This window comes from Panthera leo, chromosome B1 (genome assembly GCF_018350215.1).
Source record: "Panthera leo isolate Ple1 chromosome B1, P.leo_Ple1_pat1.1, whole genome shotgun sequence".
Taxonomy (NCBI): Eukaryota; Metazoa; Chordata; class Mammalia; order Carnivora; family Felidae; genus Panthera; species Panthera leo.
The window spans coordinates 18,744,313-18,767,500 of NC_056682.1; the positions used below are offsets into that span (position 1 = coordinate 18,744,313).

The 23,188-nt window shown below is 37.2% G+C and overlaps 1 long non-coding RNA gene and 1 other non-coding gene across 2 annotated transcripts in view; one reads left to right on the forward strand and one right to left on the reverse strand.

Moving 5' to 3' along the window:
- Nucleotides 1-23,188, reverse strand: part of LOC122216850 — a 97,465-nt gene that overhangs the window by 14,752 nt on the left and 59,525 nt on the right. Inside the window, exon 3 of the long non-coding RNA XR_006201155.1 lies at nt 10,916-11,016. This is a non-coding gene — a long non-coding RNA (uncharacterized LOC122216850). The remainder of the gene's footprint in view (nt 1-10,915; nt 11,017-23,188) is intronic.
- On the forward strand, nt 16,979-17,082 carry LOC122218788. The gene has a single exon (XR_006202117.1). It is a non-coding gene; the product is annotated as a U6 spliceosomal RNA (small nuclear RNA).

The following is a 23,188-nucleotide window of genomic DNA, read 5'->3' on the forward strand; positions in this document are numbered from 1 at the left end:
ATTTCCTCATTTATAGGTGACTTTTCCTTTTTCTTTTTTTTTAAAGTTTATTTATTTTTTATTTTGAGAGACACAGACACAGCGCAAGTGGGGGAGGGGCGGAAAGAGAGGGAGAGAGAGAGGGAATCCCAAGCAGGCTCCCCACCAACAGCACAGAACCCCATGTGGGGCTCGAACCCATGAACTGTGAGATCATGACCTAGCGAAAACTAAGAGTCGAACACTTAACTCACTGAGCCACCCAGGCTCCCAATTAGGTGATTTTTCAACTTGCAAGCTTTATGAAGGTTGCCATTTATATGATGTTTCAAATTTTCTAATAATTTGTATCATATGACATTGTTTTTCTTCCTATTGTTTGGTCCTCTGTGAGCCCTTTTATTTGAGGTCACTCATCTCTCTTTAATCCTGGGAAACATTTCCATTATTTTTTTATACATATTTCCATCTTCATTTTTATTTTCCTCTCTTCTTAGACTCTTGTAATCTGGATGTCTGCACCTTTATTCTAGCCATTTTTCGTTTAGATTTTCCACTATATATGCTCTTTGTCTAGGACTACTGCTCTCTGGTAAGTTCCTAAACTGAGCTTTTAGTTTACTAATTTATTCGTCATCTATGTCTGTCCTACTATTTATCTGAATTATTTTGTTCTCCATTTCAACTGCTATGTTTTTCATACTCAATATTTTTACTGAGTTTAGATTTTGTGGTGTTTTGTTCTTGTTTTCTGTTGCTATTATCGTCCCTATCTCCCAAAGCATACTTATCATGCTGTGTTTAGATTCTTGGTCCATCTGTTCCCATAATTATGTTTCTGATACACATATTGTCTCAAGACTCAGGACTTGGACCTCTTTCTCTTTCTATCTACACTTTATCTCTGGTGATCTTATGCTGTTTAATGGCTTTAAAATATAATTTTTAAGGTTATGAGTTGCAAATTTGTGTATCTGTTAGGAACTTGTCCACTGACTTCCAGACTCAAATACCCACCTGCCTACTTGATAGCTCCATTTGGCTGTCTCATAAGCATCTTCAACCTAAATGTCCCAAACTAATATCCACACCCTTTCCACATACACCAACTCCTTCTGTAATCCTCTCCATTTCAATTAAGATGTTCCATTCTTGGGGTGCCTGGGTAGCTCAGTTGGTTAAGCCTCTGACTTCAGCTCAGGTCATGACCTCGTAGTTTGTGGGTTAGAGCCCCACATCAGGTTCTGTGCTGACAGCTCAGAGCCTGGAGCCTGTTTCAGATTCTGTGTCTCCCTCTCTCTCTGCCCCTTTCCTGCTTGCACTCTGTCTCTCTCTCAAAAATAAATAAACATAAAAAAAGTATTTAAAAAGATGTTCCATTCTTGGGGCACCTGGCTGGCTCAGTGGATGATGGAGTGTGTGACTCTTGATCGTGGGGTTGTCATTTTGAGCCCAACTTTGGGGATAGAGAGTACTTAAAAATAAAATCTAAAAAAAGAAAAAAAGAGATGTCCCATTCTTTCAGTTGTTTAGACCAAAAATCTTTCCACTCATCGCATCATTGACTCCTTCCTTGCTTACATACCCCACCTCCAGCTGATCAGAAAGCCACCGGCGTTACATAACCAATATATCCACAGCAGGACAGTGTTACACTTCCTCCACGGCCTTATCTATGCCTTTTCTTTTGCCTGTTTGTCAGTCTTTCTATGGGAATCTTGCCCTCTTCTACTCAACATGGTAGACAGAGGTACCCTGTTAGAATGTCAGCCAGATGGTGTCAGTCTTCCGCTCACATGTTCTGCTAGCTTACCATCTCACTCACAGAAACAGTCAAAGACCTACCTGTGACCTATGGGCTTCCATCTGATGCCCCCTCCCCCACACTCTTGAGTCAACTCCCAGACCACTTACTCTGCTTTTCTTCTTCACTCCATTCTACCCACACTGATCTTCTTGTTCTTGCTTATATATGCCAGACTTCTTGCAGGAGATGATCTTAAAAATCATCTTTGCAGTGAGGCTTTCTCTTTCTTCACCCATCCTCAGTGAATTTCACAGTTAGCCATTTTATGTCTCCTTTTCCCAATTCACTTTTGCTCCCTTACCAACCGTTGCTACCTAATATTATATATACTCATTCTAATTTTCAATTAAAGTTTCATTTACATGCAGTAAAATTCTCACCTTTTAAAGGACAGTCCTGGAATTTTGACAGATGTGAATAGTAGTGGGACCACCACCAAAATAAAGATATAAAACAGTTCCAATGACCAAACAATTCTTCCATGTCCTTTTGTGGTTAAAATCCTTGCTGGTGCCTCCTACCCTTGGCAATCAGTGATTTGTTCTTCCTCACCATAATGTCACCTTTTGCATAATGGCATATGCATGGCATCACACTGTCACTTTTTGATTTTGGATTCTTTCACTTGGCATAATGCACTTAAGATCCGACCATACTATTGCACGCTTCAGTGTGCCACTCCATTTTACTGCTGAGTAGTATTCTGTTGTATGGATGTACCACTGTTTGCTTACCCATTCCCCATTTGAGGGACATTTGGGTTCTAATATTTGGTGATTACATAAAAAAGCCACTGTAAACATTTACATATAAGCTGCTATGTGAGCACAGTTTTAATTACTTTTTGAAAAATATCTGTGTAGAATCTTTAATTATGTGGTAACGACATGCCTAACTTTGTAGGCACTCTTTCTTAAAGTGGTTATAACACTTTTCATTTCCACCAACCATGTACAAAGGTTTGGAGTTTTGGTTGCTCTGCATCTGCAGCACCAGTCAGAACTGTGGGGGGGTTTTTTGGTTTGTTTTTCTGTTTCTTAGTCATTCTATTGGTATTTAGTGGTATCTCACTGTTTTACTTTGCATTTCTCTAATCACTAATGACATTGAGCATCTCTTCATGAGCTTATCTGCCATCCTGATATCCTTCCTGATAATGTGTGCAGAGAGATTATCCATTTTCTTCTTTAGAGTTTTTCTTTTCTTATCACTGAGTTTTGAAAGTTCTATGGATACAAAATATTGATCAGAAATAGGATTTGTAAGTACTATTTCCCAGTGCATAGCATGAATAAAATTATTCTTAGTATTTTTCTTATTTATTTATTTATTTATTTATTTATGTATTTATTTATTATATCTCTTTTTTCTTTTTTTATGCCTATATTTGTTTATTTATTTTTTAATTTACATCCAAGTTAGTTAGCATATAGTGCAACAATTATTTCAGGAGTAGATTCCAGTGATACATCCCCTATGTATAACACCCAGTGCTCATCCCAACAAGTGTCTTCCTTAATGCCCCTTACCCACGTAGCCCATCCCTCCTCCCACAATCCCTCCAGCAACCCTCTGTTTGTTCTCTATATTTAAGAGTCTCTTATGTTTCTATATTATTTTTGCTGTTTCTATATTATTCTTCCTTCCCTTCCTTATGTTCATCTGTTTTATATCTTAAATTCCTCATATGAGTGAAGTCATATGATATTTGTCTTTCTCTGACTAATTTTGCTTAGCATAATTCCCTCTAGTTCCATCTATGTAGTCAAAAATGGCAACATTTCATTCTTTCTGATTGTTGAGCAATACTCCATTGTATACATATACCACATCTTCTTTATCCATTCATCTGTCGATGGACATTTGGGCTCTTTCCATATCTTGGCTATTGTTGATAGTGCTGCTATAAACATTGGGATGCATGTGCCCCTTCAAAACAGCACACCTGTATCCCTTGGATAAATACCTAGTAGTGCAATTGCTGGGTCGTAAGGTAGTTCTATTTTTAACTTTTTGAGGAATCTCCATACTGTTTTCAGAGTGGCCACACCAGTTTGCATTCCCACCAGCAATGCAAAAGGGTTCCCCTTTCTTCACATCTTTGCAAAGTCTATCATTGCTTGAGTTGTTAATTTTAGCCATTCTGACTGGAGTAAGGTAGTATCTCATTGTGGTTTTAATTTGTATTTCCCTGATGATGAGTGATGTTGAGCATTTTTTCATATGTCTGTTCACCATCTGGATGTCTTCTTTAGAAAAGTGTCCTTTCATGTCTTTTGCCCATTACTTCACTGGGTTATTTCTTTTTTGGGTGTTGAGTTTGACAAGTTCTTTATAGAATTTGGATACTAACCCTTTATCTGATATGTCATTTGAAAATATTTTCTCTCATCCCGCCGGTCGCCTTTTAGTTTTGCTGATTGTTTCCTTCACTGTGCAGAAGCTTTTTATTTTGATGAGGTCCCAATAGTTCATTTTTTGCTTTTGTTTCCCTTGCCTCTGGAGACTTATTGAGTAAGAAGTTTCTGCGGCCAAGATCAAAGAGGTTTTTGCCTGCTTTCTCCTCGAGGGTTTTGATGGCTTCCTGTCTTATGTTTAGGCCTTTCATCCATTTTGATTTTATTTTTGTGTATGGTATAAGAAAGTGGTCCAAGTTCATTCTTCTGCATGTTGCTGTCCAGTTTCCCCAGCATCATTTGCTGAAGACACTGTCTTTATTCCATTGGATATTCTCTCCTGCTTTGTCAAAGATTAGTTGGCTACATGTTTGGGGGTCCATTTCTGGGTTCTCTATTCTGTTCCATTGATCTGAGTGTCTGTTTTTGTGCCAGTACCATACTGTTTTGAGGATTACAGCTTTGTAATACATCTTGAAATCTGGGATTGTGATGTCTCCAGCTTCAAGATTGCTTTGGCTATTCAGGGTCTTCTCAGGTTCCATACAAATTTTAGGATTGTTTATTCTAGCTCTTTGAAGAATGCTGGTGCTATTTTGATTGGGATTGTGTTGAATGTATAGATTGCTTTGGGTAGTATTGACATTTTAACAATATTTGTTCTTCCAATCCATGAGCATGGGATATTTTTCCATTTTTTGGTGTCTTCTTCAATTTCTTACATGAGCTTTCTATAGTTTTGAGTGTATAGATTTTTCACTTCTTTGGTTAGGTTTATTCCTAGGTATTTTATGGGTTTTGGTACAATTGTAAATGGGATCAATTCCTTGATTTCTCTTTCTGCATTTCATTACCGGTGTATAGAAATGCAACCGATTTCTGTGCATTGATTTTATATCCTGCAACTTTGCTGAATTCATGAATCAGTTAAAGCTGATGGAATCTTTTGGGTTTTCCACATAGAGTAACATGTCGTCTGCAAAGAGTGAAAGTTTGACTTCCTCCTTGCCGATTTGGATGCCTTTTATTTCTTTGTGTTGTAGATTGTTGAGGCTTGGATTTCCAACACTATGTTGAATAACAGTGGTGAGAGTGGACATCCCTGTCATGTTTCTGACCTTTGGGGGAAAGCTCTCAGTCTTTACCCATTAAGGATGATATTAGTGGTGGGTCTTTCATACATAGCTTTTATGATATTGAGGTATAATCCTTCTACCCCCACTTTCTTGAGGGTCTTATCAAGAAAGGATGCTGCATTTTGTCAAATGCTTTCTCCACATCTATTGAGAGGATTATGTGGTTCTTATCCTTTCTTTTTATTTATATGATGTAACACATTGGTTGATTTGCAGATATTGAACCAGCCCTGCATCCCAGGTATAAATATGTGATCACCCACCTGATCATGGTGAATAATTCTTTTAATGTATTGTTGAGTATCTTGTTGAGAATTTTTGCATCCATGTTCATCAGAGAAATTGGTCTGTAGTTCTGCTTAAAAAGGGTCTTTGTCTGGTTTTGGAGTCAAGGTGATGCTGGCCTCAAAGAATCAGTTTGGACGTTTTCTTTCCACTTCTATGTTTTGAGCAGCTTCAAAAGAATAGGTGTTAACTCTTCTTTAAATGTTTGGTAGAATTCCCTTGGAAAGCCATCTGGTCCTGGACTCTTGTTTTTTGGGAGATTTTTGATTACTTATTTGATTTCTTTACTAGTTATGGGTCTGTTCAAATTTTCTACTTCTTCCTGTTTCAGTTTTGGTAGTATATATGTTTCTAGGAATTTGTCCATTTTCTTCCAGATTGCCCAATTTATTGGTATATAATTGCTCATAATACTCTCTTACTATTGTTTGTATTTCTATGGTGTTTGTTGTGATCTCTTCTCTTTCATTCTTGATTTTATTTATTTAGGTCCTTTCCTTTTTCTTTTTGATCAAACTGGCTAGTGGTTTACCAATTTTGTTAATTCTTTCAAAGAACCAGCTCTTGGTTTCATTGATCTGTTCTACTTTTTTTTTTTTTTATCTTGATAGCACTCATTTTTGCTCTAATCTTTATTATTTCCCATCTTCTACCGGTTTTGGGTTTATTTGCTGTTGTTTTTCCAGCTCTACAAAGTGTAAGGTTTGGTTGGGTATCTGCCATCTTTCCTCCTTCTTTAGGAAGGCCTGGATTGCTATACTTCCCTCTTATGACCACCTTTGCTGTGTCCCAGAGGTTTTGGGCTGTAGCACTATCATTTTCATCAGCTTCCATGTATATTTTAATTTCTTCTTTAATTTCTTGGTTAGCCCATTCATTCTTTAGTAGGATGTTCTTTAGTCTCCAAGTATTTGTTGTCTTTCCAATTTTTTTCTTGTGGTTGATTTTGAGTTTCATAGCATTATGGTCTGAAAATATGCATGGTGTGATCTCAATCTTTTTGTACTTGCTGAGGGCTGATTTGTGTCCCAGTATGGGATCTATTCTGGAGAATGTTCCATGTGCACTCAAGAAGAATGTGTATTCCACTGCTTTAGGATGAAATGTTCTGAATATATCTGTTAAATCCATCTGGTCCAGTGGGATATTCAAAGCCATTGTGTCCTTGTTGATTTTCTACTTAGAAGATCTGTCAATTACTGTAAGTGGGGTATTGAAGTCCCCTACTATTATGGTATTATTATGAATGAGTTTCTTTATGTTTGTGATTAACTGATTTATGTATTTGGGTGCTCCCACATCAGGGCATGTTCACAACTGTTAGATCCTCTTAGTGGATAGACCCCTTAATTATGATAAAATGCCTTTCTTCATTTCTTGTTACAGTTTTTATTTTAAAATCTAGATTGTCTTATATAAATATGGCTACTCAGCTTTTTTTGGTGACCATTAACGTGATAGATGGTTCTGCATTCCCTTACTTTCAATCTGAAGGTGACTTTAGGTCTAAAATGGGTCTCTTGTAAACAGCATATAGATGGATCTTGTTTTCTTATCTATTCTGTTACCCTATCTCTTTTGATTGAAGTGTTTAGTCCATTGACATTTAGAGAGAGTACTGAAAGATAACAATTTATTGCCATTGTGTTGCCTGTAGAGTTGGTATTTCTAGTGATATTATCTGGTCCTTTCTAGTCTTTGTTGCTTTTGGTCTTTTTTGTTTTGTTTCATCTTTTCCCCCTTCAAAGAGTCCCCTTAAAATTTCTTGCAGGGCTGGTTTAGTGCTCATGAACTCCTTTAGTTTATACAGTCCTAGTAGTACTGAAACCTTCTCCTTTCTCCTTTCTCCCTTTCTTGTTTAGTCAAGAAACCTTCTCCTTTCTCCCTTTCTTGTTTAGTCTTGTGGGGGCTTCCACTCTTTCTCTTTCTCTCCAGCTACTTTTGGGGGGAGTGCTTTTCCTAGACTCTCCTCCCTTTCTCTGTCCTTTCTCCATGAAAACAGCTATCCTCCACAGCTTCTCTCTCCCCCAGTCCACCTCTCTGCCCCATGTACCTGCTGAGTTCTGGGCTCAAGTTATACAGATTGTTCTGCTAATCCTCAGATCAATTTTCTAGGTGTGCAAAACGGTTTGGTGTTAGCTGCATTTCAGGGATGAGAGAAGCTGAGAACTTCCACATTGCCCTGCCATCTTGGCCCCTCACTATTTTCTTAGTATTTTTCAGAGAACAGAGGTTCTTATTGATAAAGTTCATTGTTAACTTTTTTCTTTTATAGATTCGGTTAAAGTTTATACACATATAAAGTGTGTATATTTAACAGAAATATACACAGTAAGAAATATATGTATATCTTTACATTTCTTTATCTTTTTCTCTCTCTTTCTCTCATTCACAGCAAGAGAGAACAAGAGAGAATTACTACAAAAATTAGCTCACACAGTTGTGGAGACTGGCTAAGTTATTTCAAAATATGTAGGACAGGCAGTTATGTAGATGATCATAAACAGTTTTGAATCCACAGACATGGGTGACAGTAGTATTCCATGGGTAGAGTATCTTTTCTCCAATTGTTCATTGCTACTATATAGAAATCTGATTGATGTTTGTGTACTGACCTTATGTTCTGCAACCTTAATAAATTCACTTATTTGTTCTAGTAGGTTTTTGTAGTTCCACTGGGATTTTCTACAAAGATAGTCATGTTGCCTACAAATAGTGACCATTTTATTTCTTTCTTTTCAATGTGCATACCTTCTGTTTCTTTTTCTTCATTTATTGCACTGGGTGGTACCTCAATTAAGAGGTAAATCAGAGCAGTTTGAATGTCCATCCTTGTGTTGTTGTTAATCTTATTTTTTGAATTCCCTTGCTCTTTGCCAATGTCAGCGCCATAAGACAGGGCCTGAAGGTAGGGTTATTTCTTTGTATGAGTCTTTGTTTGATCTCCAATGCCAATAATAATGCTCTAGTAATCAAATATTTGATGAAGAAATTATTGTATTGTTTTGTTTGCATTCTTTCTCTTGAGATAGTTTTAGTCCTTGTTTTGGTATTTGAGACTAAAAACTCAAATTCTCATGTAGTGTCAAGTACTGAGGACTAGACCCCAGTCAGATGAGTTTAGGAGAAAGAGGGAGGATGATGTCCAGGCTGAAGAGCACAGGCACCCCAGAATCACTGTGTACTAATCAAGCACATCTTGATACCCCTAGAGGAAAGTGGCATGGTGCACACGTAGCCTTCTCAGGTTGACATGCACTCATTCAGGGATTTGGAGGAAGCACGCGGAGGGTGAAGGTTTCAGAGTGGGTGGCTATTCTCACTGACTTTTTTCCCCAGCGGGAATTTCTTGCAACTTTCATCTTACCCCAAGGGTACCTGTATGGGTGTCCTTAATATTTCTTTGTCCTTAATATTTCTGTAATGTAGGCTCATGGAGAGAAAGTTTAAAATTATCTTCCTCAACCCCTTTACTGCTGCATCAAGCTGCTGCGCCTAGCTAATCCCATTCACTTGCCACTCTTGCCTCTTCTCTGCTACGTCCCTTTCTCTTTCCTTTTTTCATTTGTCAAGTAAAAATTTTAACTACAGTAAATTTCAAATGGGTATACAGAAAATAGCATAGTGCCCCTCATATACCCTTTACACAACTTAAAAATATTAGCTGATGGCTCTCTCTCCTGGCCGATTCGGAGAGAAACCTCAGACTTGGTATATGTGGTAGATCTGTATTGTGTCACTTTAGCAAAACCGCTCCAATGCTTTCCAGAATTCTCTGCTCTGCAGAGCTCCAGGTTACTGTGGCCCACAAGAGACACACATTAGATTTGGAAGGTAGAAGAGAAGCTGCAGCCGTATTTATTTTATGTTTGGAGGGCCAGTTCAGGTCATGAGGTGCTACTGCTGCTCAGGATGTTGTCACTTTTCTTCTGTCGTGTTGGCAGCTGGGCTTGCGTTCCCTTATGCTCAGCCAGACCCTCCTTCCATTTCTCCCATTTCTGGGCTGGGTGAGCGCCTAGCTGCCCATGAAGGAATCACCTTCTGCAGGGTACAGTGCAATTGAGACTGAAGGCTTGAATGTGGTGAGAGAGCAACATGGCCCTACAAGTTCTGATGTTGTCCTTCTTCACTCACTGTACATCCATGTTCCCTTCTCAACCACCCTTCTCGCTCTGAAGACTTCATTCTCTAGCACCAGCCACAGAAACAACGGCCTCACATAGGCTGTGTCATGTCATAAGGTCAAATGGAAGCAACACTTAAAATGAGCCTTCAAAAGTAATATGCTGAATGAGACAAATTATGGAAGATAGAGCATGCTGGGCCCTTACTATTTTTATCTTCTAGTGGTCTGCTTCCCTGATTAAACCCCAAATGAAACATTTTTTCATTTATAAGTATCTGTATATGTAAAAATACAAATGAGAAAATTCTGTTAAATAACAAAACTGCTGGGTGCCTGGGTGGCTCAGTCACTTGAGCATCAGACTCTTGATTGCACCTCAGGTCATGACCATGGTTTGTAAGATTGAGCCCTATGTTGGGCTCTGTGCTAACAGTGTGGAGCCCACTGGGGATTCTCTCTCTCCCTTTCTCTGTCCCTCTTCCTCTCTCTCTCAAAATAAATAAACATTAATAAAAAAACAATTCCATGCCATTTTGTAGAACCAAACAAAAATAAAAATGATTTCTCTTGGGGTGCCTGGTTGGCTCAGTTGGTTAAGCGTCCAACTTCAGCTCAGGTCATGATCTCACAGTTCCTGAGTTTGAGCCCTGGATGGGGCTCTGTGCTAACAGCACAGAGCCTGGTTTGGATCTTCTGTCTGCCCCTCCCCCCTCCTCTCTCTCTCTCTCTCTCTCTCTCAAAATAAATAAATAAACATAAAAAAAATGATTCCTCTCCAGTTCCTCTCCTGTCCCCCTCCCCACCCCCATTTTGAGAATATATCCTTTTACAGTTTCACCCAGAGAACTGATTTTGGGAAGAAATCCATGCTACTTTGGTCTCTTGCTAGCTCACTAAAATATATATCATCTGATGAAATTTTGTTAGCATTTGATTGCTTTAAAGATTTCTATCTTCAATGAAAAATAAGAGGCCAGAGAGAATATAATAAGATACAGTGTTACAAGTGATTTGTGAAAAGCATTCTTGATTTGCTCCTTTTAAGTTACTTTTCAATGTGTTTATTTCCTAATGATATTAGAAAGTTAATGCATTAATGTGATGGTATGGGGTATATACCTACACTAGTATAGAAACAATTATGCTGATAGATATAACAATAACAACAACAACAAAGAAAACCCACCTCTTTTTAGAAACTCTAATGTATTCATATTGACTATGTTTCTTGATAGAAGTCTCTGGATACTGGTTGTCTACTAATCCTTGATTGTGAATTTATAAGCCCTAAAAAAATAGAATAGAATATGAACCTTTTGACTTAGCGATAGTGATTCTATTTGGCATTAGAAATGATTTTTGAGCAAACCAGATTATAATTACTAACTTGGTAATCAATTGATTATAGTTCATGGAGATTAGGGTAAGATTCCTCCAGAATCATAAACTGAAATAGAAATTTCCCTGGTATCTTTTTATTTTTATCGATACTAGTAATGCCAAACTGATACTTTCTGGCAAAACAAAGCAATAAAACAAAAAGGAAAGGAAGAAAAGAAAAGGGAGGGAAGAGAAGGAGAAGGAAGAGAAAAAAGCCCTTTTGGAGTCTGAAAGAGGTTTTACAGTCAGTACCTATAGTTGAAATAACAATCACAAAAGAACCAAGGATGAGATTAAGCAGCAGGTCAGAGATGGCATTAAGATTCCAGTAAGTACTTAACATATAAATCTTGCCCTGTCTGAAACACTCACATATATCAATAACAATAACAACAAGAACCTGCAGGTAAAGTAACTTCTTTGTGATTTTACAAGACACACACACCCACTAACATAGCATATTTGCTTGTAAGCTGCCGGAAGTAGTTTTCTTTGTTTTATAACCAAAACTGGATGAATACCTTGAAATAATTTCCTCAAGGAGGATGAAAATATGTTTATATGGATTGATGTTGATGCTAGTAGTTAAAGACTGGACTCCTAAATCATCATGATATTTACACCATTTCTGTGTGACAAGGACGGCAAGGAGACTGCTCCACGGTCTTCGAGTTTCAGTATGGGACTATATTAGGGTGTTGTCTGAAATAAATAATTATTTATTTTTCACTGGAAGGGGAAAATAGAAACTTTCTGAGAAGCCTTTTCTGAGAAGCCTAGAAATTAAAATTAAGATCCCATAGGGCAACGTAAGATAATTATTTTCCTCCAATATCCATCCCTGATTAAATTTCTAGCCCTATTAAAATGTATGAAAAATTAGCCATCTTATTAATAATTATTTCAACTTGTTCCAGTTTTGAGTTAAACTGATTATGTACAATAATTTTTCCAGTTTTAAATTAGGAGAGTAACATCATCGCTGCTACTAAAAAGCAAACGAAATTCATTGAATCTCCTTATGTACCTGAACAGTTCCAAGCATATATCCTTAAAAAGGAAAGTATTCAAATTTTTTCCTCCAAGTTGTTTTATTTCTGTTTACTATAAACTTTTATAGAACTTAGATAATTTGGCTATATATTCTATTATTTGATTACTCATCAGAAGGATATGTTAAAGTTGATGTTTCAGTATTATTGAAACATAGCACATGTTCTTTAATAAATTAATGGACACAAACATGGTATGATTTTTAAGAGGACCTATGTATATATTTAATTTACCAATTAACTGTTACATAAAAGCATTACATAAAGTGTCATGATGTCAATGTAAATATTTCAAATCCATCTACTTATTAAATTCCTTCAGAAAGATTTTAATTATGTTAATTTATAACATCCAACATCCTTTTGAATTTATTCTAGTTCATTAATCTAAGGACATCCATATTATTAAATACAGGCATCAGCACTGCTCTTGCGGTAAAGTTATAAAGGAAAAAGCTATTGTGTACTTTCCATGGCTAAATAAAACTTATAGAGAACTGGGGATGACTTAATGTTTAGAGGTACATGTGGATAAATAAAAACAGAGTTTCTCTTATGCTTTGCATTATTTTTCACTCAAGTCTAGGGGAATTGCAGCCATCTGATTGAGATTCATTTGCAATACACTATAACAAGGGAAATAGAAAGTTTATTTGGAATGACCTTTCGTTCCACAGTTTAATTTACTGTTGTTCACATTTGTATGTCTTCTCTAGCTCATGACATGTCCCTCCAGGTCTTAAAGTAGGATCCCCGGGGAAAAGCAAAGTCAAAGAAGATAGATGTCAATGTTCATATTTGCAAATGGGTTGAATTCCCCCAGGGAGAAATGAAGATATACCAATCTTCAATAGTCCAGAGTGGGGTGCCAACATTATAGGGTATCAAGCATAGTTACACTATACTTTGAAAGCTAATAGCCACTGTAGAATTCTATTCACTGTAAGGATAAACTTTCTCCTGTAATATAACATAATGTAACATAACAGCATCACAGAGCATAGCATGCCAATCTATGATCCAAGTAACAGCCAAAGGAACTACTACTTAATTTATATATATATATATATATATATATATATATATATATATATCCTAGATATACAAAATAATTCAACATTCCTAAAAATTTCAAATAGCTCCTAGTTTACAGCAGTTATTTTATTTATTTTTTTCTTAATTTTATTTTTTTAAAAATTATATAAAAATTAGTTAGCACATAGTGCAACAATGATTTCATGAGTAGATTCCTTAGTGCCCCTTCCCATTTAGCCCATCCCCCTCCCACAACCCCTCCTGTAACCCTCTGTTTGTTCTCCATATTTAAGAGTCTCATGTTTTGTCCCCCTCCCTGTTTTTATATTATTTTTGGTTCCCTCCCCTTATGTTCATCTGTTTTGTCTCTAAAAGTCCTCATATGAGTGAAGTCATATGATATTTGTCTTTCTCTGACTAATTTCACTTAGCATAATGCCCTTCAGTTCCATCCACGTGGTTGCAAATGGCAAGATTTCATTCTTTTTGATTGCCCAGTAATACTCCATTGTATATATATACCACATCTTCTTTATCCATTCGTCCCTTGATGGACATTTGGGTTCTTTCCATACTTTGGCTATTGTTGATCCTTACAGCAGTTATTGTAAATATTACATTTAAGTCTGACTGAAAAGTATAATTTTTGATTGCCCAATGCTTTCAAATACGAAGCATTGGCTAAGCCTGCCAGGTAATTTAAAAAAATACAAATGTAGTGTTTTCATTGTGCACAATGGGAACTTAAAAATCATTATATAATAATGATAAATTCTAACTAGATAATTTATATAAATTAGAGTTTTTGATCAACAAATTTTGGGGGTAAAGTGGGTATAGACTATCTCTTTATTAACAAGTTTATTCAAATAAAAGTGTAGTGAAGGAATTCTATTATTTTTTAATTCATTCAAGTGTATATATTGATGTCCATGATTGGCAAGTAGTCTGTTAGGAGCTTGATATTATATTACGGTCAACAAATAATTAAAAATTGTAGTTTCTGCTTTCAGTGGAGTTTAGAGTGTAATGCAGTTCATTTACATACCATAATTAGTGGTCTCTGTGTGTGTGTATTGTTTCCCTTCCTTTTATCTAGAACAACCCCACCACCACCACCATATTATCACACTAAAGAGTATACCTTTTTTATTCCTCTTTCCTCATTTCTAAAGGATTTCAGAAAAGTGATGAGGGGCCAATTTAGGGTGACTAACTTCACTGCAAAAGACAAATAGTCACCTGTTCCCATCCTGTGACAAGAGGAAGCACTGTATCCATTGCATGGGTGGCAGAACCTTTAAAGGGGCATTTCTCTACTGATTTACTTACTACAGCCTAGGATCCAAACACAGTTTGGATATTTGACTGAGCATTACTAGCTCAGAAAAGTTAATTGTATCTTGCAGAAAGAAACTCAGATCATCATAGATCATTAATTATTTCTATGAAAAACGTTAATATAAAAATAATAACAATAGGGGTGCCTGGGTGGCTCAGTCGATTAAGCGTCCGACATCAGCTCAGGTCATGATCTCATGGTTCTTGAGTTCGAGCCCTGCCTGGGACTCTGTGCTGACCTCTCAGAGCCTGAAACCTGCTTCAGATTCACTGTCTCCCTCTCTCTCTGCCCCTCTCCTACTCATGCTCTGACTCTCTCTCTCTCTCTCACTCTCTTGTCTCTCAAAAAGAAACATTAAAGAAAAAAAATTTAAAAATACAATAACAATAGAAACCTTTTATACTCAATCTCTACTTGCCTAATTTGCTAGATTAAACAAAACTTTCACTTCCTTGAGATGTAAAACAGAGTATCTCAGTATACTGACTTAAGTCTGCAGAACAGTATGTAGGTATGGCTCCTAGACCTCCTCTCTAAGACTCTCATTCTAGAACCAACTAATGACCAGTGTGCTGATAAGAGTCAGTTTGTTCCCAAACTGATTTGTGCTGGTTAGATTTCATAATTATAAAATTTCATTAAGTATTATGTAAGTAATAAAAAGGAGTTATTTTTATAAAAATCAAGAAAAATTTATTGGAAACATTGGATAATGCAAATAACTAAAAAAAAAAAGATTAGAGGTATATGAGACATATGTAAAAGAATAGGAAATGAGTGTTAAATTCCAGACAGATTCTGCACTAAGCTTGCTTCTTACGTGGCTCCCCATTAAAGGAAGCCAAACTTGAATTCATAGATGATGAATTATGGTTTTATTTTATGCCGGAAAAATAACACCAATAAACAATCAGAAATCACATATGAAAAAGGCCTTGGTCCTATGTCAAAAATTTGGCTAATGAATGTGAATTTATTTAAGTTAAAATAATGTGTTTAGGAAATGTAGGTATATAGGTTTTAAATTATCACTGCTTTTACCACATAGTTTCAAATATATATACATATATTTGAAAATATATATATATATATATATATATATATATATTTGAAATATATATATAATCATTGAGAGTTTCAAATAAAATTGTTTCAATGAGACAGTCTGAACTAATTTGAATAGTAAAAGCAGTGAATACTTGGATTAGAAATGCTAAGTAGCTACGGTGAATAAATACTCCTGTTTTAGAATTCAACCTTTATGGCTTTATGAGTTATTTGAATCAAAAGGAATTTTCTGTGTCCAAATAAGAGCTTAAAACAAAACAAAATAAATGAAGAAATATGCCATCAAGAAAATGAATTTTCTACATTTCCATCTCAAGAAAGGAAGTCTTGGTAGGTAATTTTAGGGGAGCCTGGGTTGCTCAGTTGGTTAAGCACCTAACTCGATTTGGGCTCATGTCATGATCTAACAGTTTGTGGGATTTAGCCTCATGTTGGGCTTTGCACTGACAGCATGGAGCCTGCTTGGGATTCTCTTCCTCCCTTTCTCTCTGCCCTCCCCAGCTTGTGCACTCTCTCTTTCTCAAAACAAATAAATGTCATAAAAAGAAGATAATTAAAAAAAAATCTTCTAGAAAACGGACAGTATGAAAGGAAGTTTTTTAGAGTTTGGAAACAGAGTCATCCGAGGAAGGAATATATTTGTGGTGCCTGCTGCTATACAATATTGGAGAATCTAAGGAAAGTAATACAAAATTATAAATTCTAAATTATATATGAAAATGAATATTTATTTTGAGTAGGAAAAGGAATCAGTACATATATATTTTCAAAGTTGACAAATATCACAAGCATTATATCATACAGAGAAAGAACATTTAGTAACTATTTGACACTCCTCCACATTACCATTTCCCCTTGCATTTGTATGCAATGCTATTTATATTTCTTTCCTTTTTTTATTGCTATTTATAGTTTCAAATAAGAATTAAAAAGTATTTTCTAGGGGACAATGGAAAGAATGTCTTGCTTCTTGTCTGATTGATCAAAATTTGATCTTTAGGAAGATTTCTTTAAGTTTCATCATTTGTTATTGGTAAAGCCATGTAAAATTTTTAGAACTGTAAACATTTGGAAAACTTGTATCAAATTGTTTTCATATAAGAACTCTGAGATTCAGAACCATTTTGCTGTATCAATAACAGTTTTGCAGGTCTCTTAGCGTCAGACAAAGATGGATCTGAAATGTTGGGATCTGGAAAAATATGTGACTGCTCATATAGTCACACAGTTGTGCTTGCTGTTTGCAGCATTGTCACAAATGTTTGCTTTAGAATTGTAGGAATTCAGATAAATTTTATTTTCTACAATTCCCATCCAACAACAAAAAAATAAGGATATGTTTATAATTGCTTAAAATTGGCCTTTGGGTGCTTGTTTTGACAACACATTGTACTAAAAATTAGAATGATATGGAGAGGATTAGCATGGTCCCTGTGCAAAGATGACACACAAATCTGTGAAGTGTTCCATCTTTTTATCACTAGGTGATATATGGAATTATTGAATCACTATATTGTACACCTGAAATTAATATAACACTGTATGTTAACTATACTGGAATTAAAATCTTAAGAAGCCAAAAATAAAAAATAAAAAATAAAAATAAAATCGGCCTTTGGAAGTGTACCAGGCAATAGATTGCCCTGATACTCAAGCTTCATTAGATTCAATCACTGAAACCCAGCTCTCAAAGTCAATCATTTACAGATAGTGAGGGAAGGAAGTAGGTTCAGATGAAGAGCATCCAAAGAAACCTCATGTTTTACCAATGAAATATTAACTCATGCTGTTTGCCCAAGGTTGATGGCAATGACTACGACTTTCTTACATTCTGTAGACGAAGCACAATTTAAAAAAAAAAAAAAAAAATTTTAACGTTTATTTATTTTTGACACAGAGAGAGACAGAGCATGAACGGGAGAGGGTCAGAGAGAGGGAGACACAGAATTGATACAGGCTCCAGGCTCTGAGCTGTCAGCACAGAGCCCGACATGGGGCTCGAACTCACAGACCGCGAGATCATGACCTGAGCCGAAGTCGGCCGCTTAACCGACTGAGCCACCCAGGGCCCCCAAAGCACAATTATTTACTGATTGTTTCATTTGATGACAATTATAATTCTCCTTAAAGTCACACAGTGCTTTTTTGATTTTTGTGGGATTTATGCATATCATCTCATCTGGTTTTGCTTTGTTGCTACATCCTTTTCAGGGATGTGGAGTAATGCAGTGAAGTGACCCACCTAAAGTCCTGTGTTTTTTAAAGCAGGGTTTCAAACCAAAACTTTGCAACACAATAAATCCGGTGTTTGCTCTAGGCCATACTGAGTCCTTTTCTGTACAATATTAATGACATCATGAGATTTAAACGCATTCTTAAGTGTTCTGGCATATTAGGCAAGTTAATGTTACCTGATGTCACAAGTAATCTCAACTCTCCATAATTACAATAAATGCGTATTTCCTACTCCAGTGTTTTAAAGTACAATGTGAATATTTTTAATAGGATGGCTTTCAGGGGTGGCTCTGTTGCAAACATTTCCAGAAGGACCCAGGCTCCTTCTGTCTTGTGGTGCTGTCACCTTCCATCTACAGTCTCTGATCGTGCTGCAGAATGGGAAGACAACATGGCGTATTAATCCTCATGACATGTGTAGCTGCTGTCACATGACACAATATTAGTAATGTGGCTGCAACTACGTGGAGTGAAACAGGGAAATACATTCCCTGGCTTGACAGCAACTTCCTATCCAGAGAATAAACAAATAAAAAAATGGTTTATTAAAAAAAATAGTTATTGTAGTCAAGTTTTTGAATAGGTAAATGCTATGAGAAAGGGAAGAGACAAAATTATACTTTATTTTCTTCTTGGCCATCACTCTAAAACTCTACTTTTTAAGCTTACAACATGAAGAAAGATTCTCAGAATGTAAGAATAAAGAGATATTCAAAGGACAGATTAAAAAATATAATTCTTTATATTTTTCCATAACTAGTGAAGACATTTGTGGTTCGAAACCTGAGATATAAATTATGAGTTCTACTATAATGGGTATTCTATTTCTTTAGAGACTTTTTACAAAAATGTTTATTTATTATTAAGAGAGAGAGAGAGAGAGAGAGCAAGGGAGGGGCCAAGAGAGAGGAAGACCGAATCCCAAGTAGCCACCATGCTGTCAGTGCAGAGCCAGATGCAGGGCTCAAACTCACGCACCATGAGATCATGACCTGAGCTGAAACCAAGAGTCAGATGCTTCACCGACTGAGCCACCCAGGCACCCCTATGATGGCTATTCTAACTTTAAGTCATGCATTTGTAGAAACATACTTTTTCTTTCATTTTATTCAAGGTTTTTTGTTTGTTCATTTTACATTTTGGGGGCACGTGATATGTCAGAATCCCCCGTAGGCATTGAATCTCTTTCAAGGAACTCGCAATTTAGTAGGAAATAAGCCACACACATAGATGCAAATACAATGTGCACAATGAGCTACCCCATGAAAGAGATATACACAGAATACTTGGGAAGTCTGGGCAGGGGCACGTGAAGGGTGAAGGGGAGTTGACAAACTTTGGTGATGATGAGACAGGCTTGGCCATTTTAATCAAGGGCGTTTTCAAGTACTAACAAGTAGGAAAACATAAGTTTGCTGACATGGTAACAAGCTACTTTTCTCCATTTTCTTGAGAAATAATTGACATTTGTTACCGTACAAATTAAACATATAACATGGTGGTCTGACTTATATATACAGTGAAATGGCTACCCCAATAGGTTCAGCTAGCACCCGTTTTTCCCATACAGATGTAATAAAAAGAAAAGAAAAGAGAATAAAGGAAAAAGTATTCTTCTTGTGATGAGAATGCTTGGAATTCACTCTCTTGACAACAATATTACATACAGTAATATTAACTACAGTCATCACATTGTACATTACATCTCTGGCACTTATTTATCTTGTAACTCGAAGTTTGTACCTTTTAAGCCCCTTCCTCTACTTCCCCCTCCCCCTGCTCAGCCTCTGGTAAGAAGTCTGATCTCTTTTCCTATGAAGGTTTTGGTTTTTTAGATTTCACAAAAAACTATTTCTTGATAAAACAAATCACTAGTAATTCTTAATTTGTAAAAGTCCATCTTTCTGGAGAAAAAGATTTAGATAATATGTAGAATAGAAAGTAGAGGGAAAAACAACTTGCGTTGATAAATGTAGAAATTATGTTTGTATCACAAAGATCTTAAAGATAGGTTTACTAGTTTTGTGAACTATTATCACCTTCTCATTGTCTAATATGTGGAAATATTTCAAAATTTTAAAAAGTCAGTATTTAAGATGATGGACAGCTAGCGTGGCAAAACCTAAAATTTGACTGTTCTTTCTTGTCCCTTGCAAGTGTCATTAGAGTTTCTAAGATTGTGGCATCAGTATTCAGGTTTATCACCTGTGCCTCATAAAAAACAAACAAGAATACTTAGGAATAGTTTGGTAGATGGTAGTATTCAATCAGAGTAAAACAAAATGAGAAAGATCCAGGATAAAGGATTAAGTGTGCTGAAACTCCTTGGTTGACTTCTTAACAAGGTTTTTTGTCCTCAGTAAGGTTAATGAATTAATCATATAAAGAAAACTACACATTAAGCTGCACATAAATGAGCTTGGCCAAATGCAAAGCCATCTACTTCTGGCACCTGCCTTATTCCTGACCCCTTTTCCATGTCCTGCTGTGCTAGACTCGCTGAACTGCACAGGCTCCCAGGCTCAGCCCGTGCTGTTTCCTTCCTCTTGTCTGCGTTCAAGTTGTTCCCAGTCTGGAAAAACCCTCACTTACCCTCTGCTTCCTTTGCATCTTGAACTCCCTCTCAAGAGCCAGATCACACATTGTTTTCTGCCCCTGATTCGACTTCTCTCCTGCTCATTAATTAAACAAATAATTGCTGAGCACCTGCTAGACTTCAAGAGGTGTGTAAGGTGCCAAGGGTCCAATTGCTAATAAGACAGGTGTGTTCTGCTTCCCGGAATGTGGGATCTTGTGGGGGATACTCCTGGTGGCCCACACCACCGTGAACTCACTCTTTCCAGGCATTCTTCTGAGGGATTTGCCATAAATTCGCTGGTTTAATCCTCACAGCAACCCCATGAAGTGGGCACCATTCTCTTTTGCATATAATGCATGAGGAAACAACAACATTGCAAGCTGCTACCTGGCCACTGTCAGACCCAGGTAGGCCTACCCCTTAAGGAACGCTGGGTCTCTTCATTTCCCAGGGACTTGTTTCACATTTGCTGAATGTCAGGTCCCTTGGATTCTTCTGTTCTTGACCCTGACACGACGTCAAGCTTCTCATTTTGCTTATAATGAACCTAGTGAGTGTGCAGCTCCAGCCACCCTGTCCCCGTAGCCAGTCATGCAGGGCTCTCACCACATCACTCTTCCTGTCACACTGTACTTCAGGTATGGGCCCCGTCTTCCTGTAACACTATAGAAACGAGACAGGGAGTTTTTTTCAATATTTATTTATTTTTGAGGGAGAGAGTGAGAGAGCGTGTGTGAGCGGGGAAGGAACAGAGAGAGAGGGACAGAAAGAGAATCCCAAGCAGCCTCCACACAGATATGGGGCTCGAACTCAGAAACCGAGAGATCATGACCTGAGCCGAAATCAGATGCTTAATGACTGAGCCACCCAGGCACCCTGGCAGTGATTTTTAATGAGCTCTTCAACAAGTATTTATGGAGGCTGGAGTACTGAAGGCTGGACATCATTCTAGGTGTCAGAGATATAGTGGTGAAAAGACCAACAAGTCTTACTTTGTAGAATATGTCCTGGGAGGAAGATTAAAACCAAACCCTTTTGTACCTCATTGCTCCAGGTGAAGTTGTCAATACTGAGTCAAAAACAGAAGTTCTTCAGATTGGACCTAGAATAGTAATAAAAACTAACATTTCTTCTGTGTTTATAATGAGCCTGTCTTTTTTCCAAGACACGTATATTTATTCGTTTAATAATCCCTCAAGGTAGGGACCATTGTCATTCCATTTTTAAAGATTAGGGAACTGAGGTTCAGAGTGGTTTGAAGCCATGTGGCTAGTAGGAAGGTAGGACTTCAGATTCTCTCTCAGACATTGTGCCCAGATCCTGTGTGCCTGGCAAATATCTTTGAAAGCAACAAGAGGAGAGAAGAGGTGAGCTGTGTTGAAGAGAGGGGCCAGAATGATCCCCCTTACACAGAGAAGGGGAGATAGCTTTGCAGGCAGACAAGACCTGCCCCCTTCTCTCTGGGGGTGCCCTGGGAAATTGATAGCAGCTCAGAAAGAAAGTGTGCTGAAGGAGACTGAACTTTGCACAGCTTTTTAGCATTGACTAAAATTCTCATTTGCCCCCCATGGCATGGAGACAGAAAGCCATCAGACTAAAAGGGTCCTCATGACCTTGAAACCATGCAGTTGTCAGCTATGAACACGGAGGCTTAAGTTATGGACCATCCCCATTTCAAGTCACCAATGGGCTTCAGTATGATCCTTCCATGGGGAGAAAGTCCTAAAAATGTTTGTACTTAAATTTCCTACCAGCCCAATAAAATAAAGCCCAGAATAAGATTCACCTTCATTAAAGGAAATAAAGACATGGACATATCTTACACGTTTGAGTTTATGGTTTGAGATTCATAACTCTTACACAACAAGTATTGATGAAGTGCAGATCGGGATCAAGGGCTGTGCTACACGCAGGATGCACAGCAGTAAGTAATAAGGTCTGACTTAGTGAAGTCTACAGTTAAGTGGACAAAAATGGTATCGAATAAACAAATACAAAATTTTAAAAATACAAATTTTGGTAAGTTTTATGAGAATCTAGGACACTATTAAAGGGGATAACACGATACATTGGGCTTAGATTAGGGACAGCATTTCCAGAGGATGAACATCAGTTACTCAAGCATGGGGTGGGGAAGAAAGATTCTGAGCACAGAGAATAGTACAAGCAAAGAGTAAGAAACACCCAAACGATTGAAAAGGGAGCCAGATGCCTGAGCATAGCAAGGGAGAAGGAAAGTACCATGCGAGTTAGAGCTGAAGACACAGGAAGTAGCCAGAAACTGAAGAACCTTGTTAAAGATTTATAGTTTACCCTTATCTGAAATGGTAAAGTACTGAGGGCTTTATAAAATGGAAGGAACACATTTAGATCTAATTTTTAAGAAATATCATTAGGGCACCTGGGTGGCTCTGTTGGTTAAGTGTATGACTCTTGATTTAGGCTCAGGTTATAATCCCAGGGTTCTGGGATTGGGCCTTGTGTCTGGCTCCACTCTGAGTGTGGAGCCTTCTTGGGATTATCTCTCTCCCTCTCCCTCTGTCTCTCACTCCACTCGCTCTTTCTCTTTCTCAAAAAAAAAAAAAAAATATCATTGGAATAGAGAGTGGAAATGGTGAGACCAATCGAGAAATCATTTCCATAGTGGCAGAAAGAGATACAGGCGGTGTGCACTGGGGACGGTGGTAATAGAAAGAGAACTGGGTACCCTAGACATTGATTTTGGAGTAAAACTGAAAGGATTAAGGGAAGTAGGAGGTAGACAAGGTG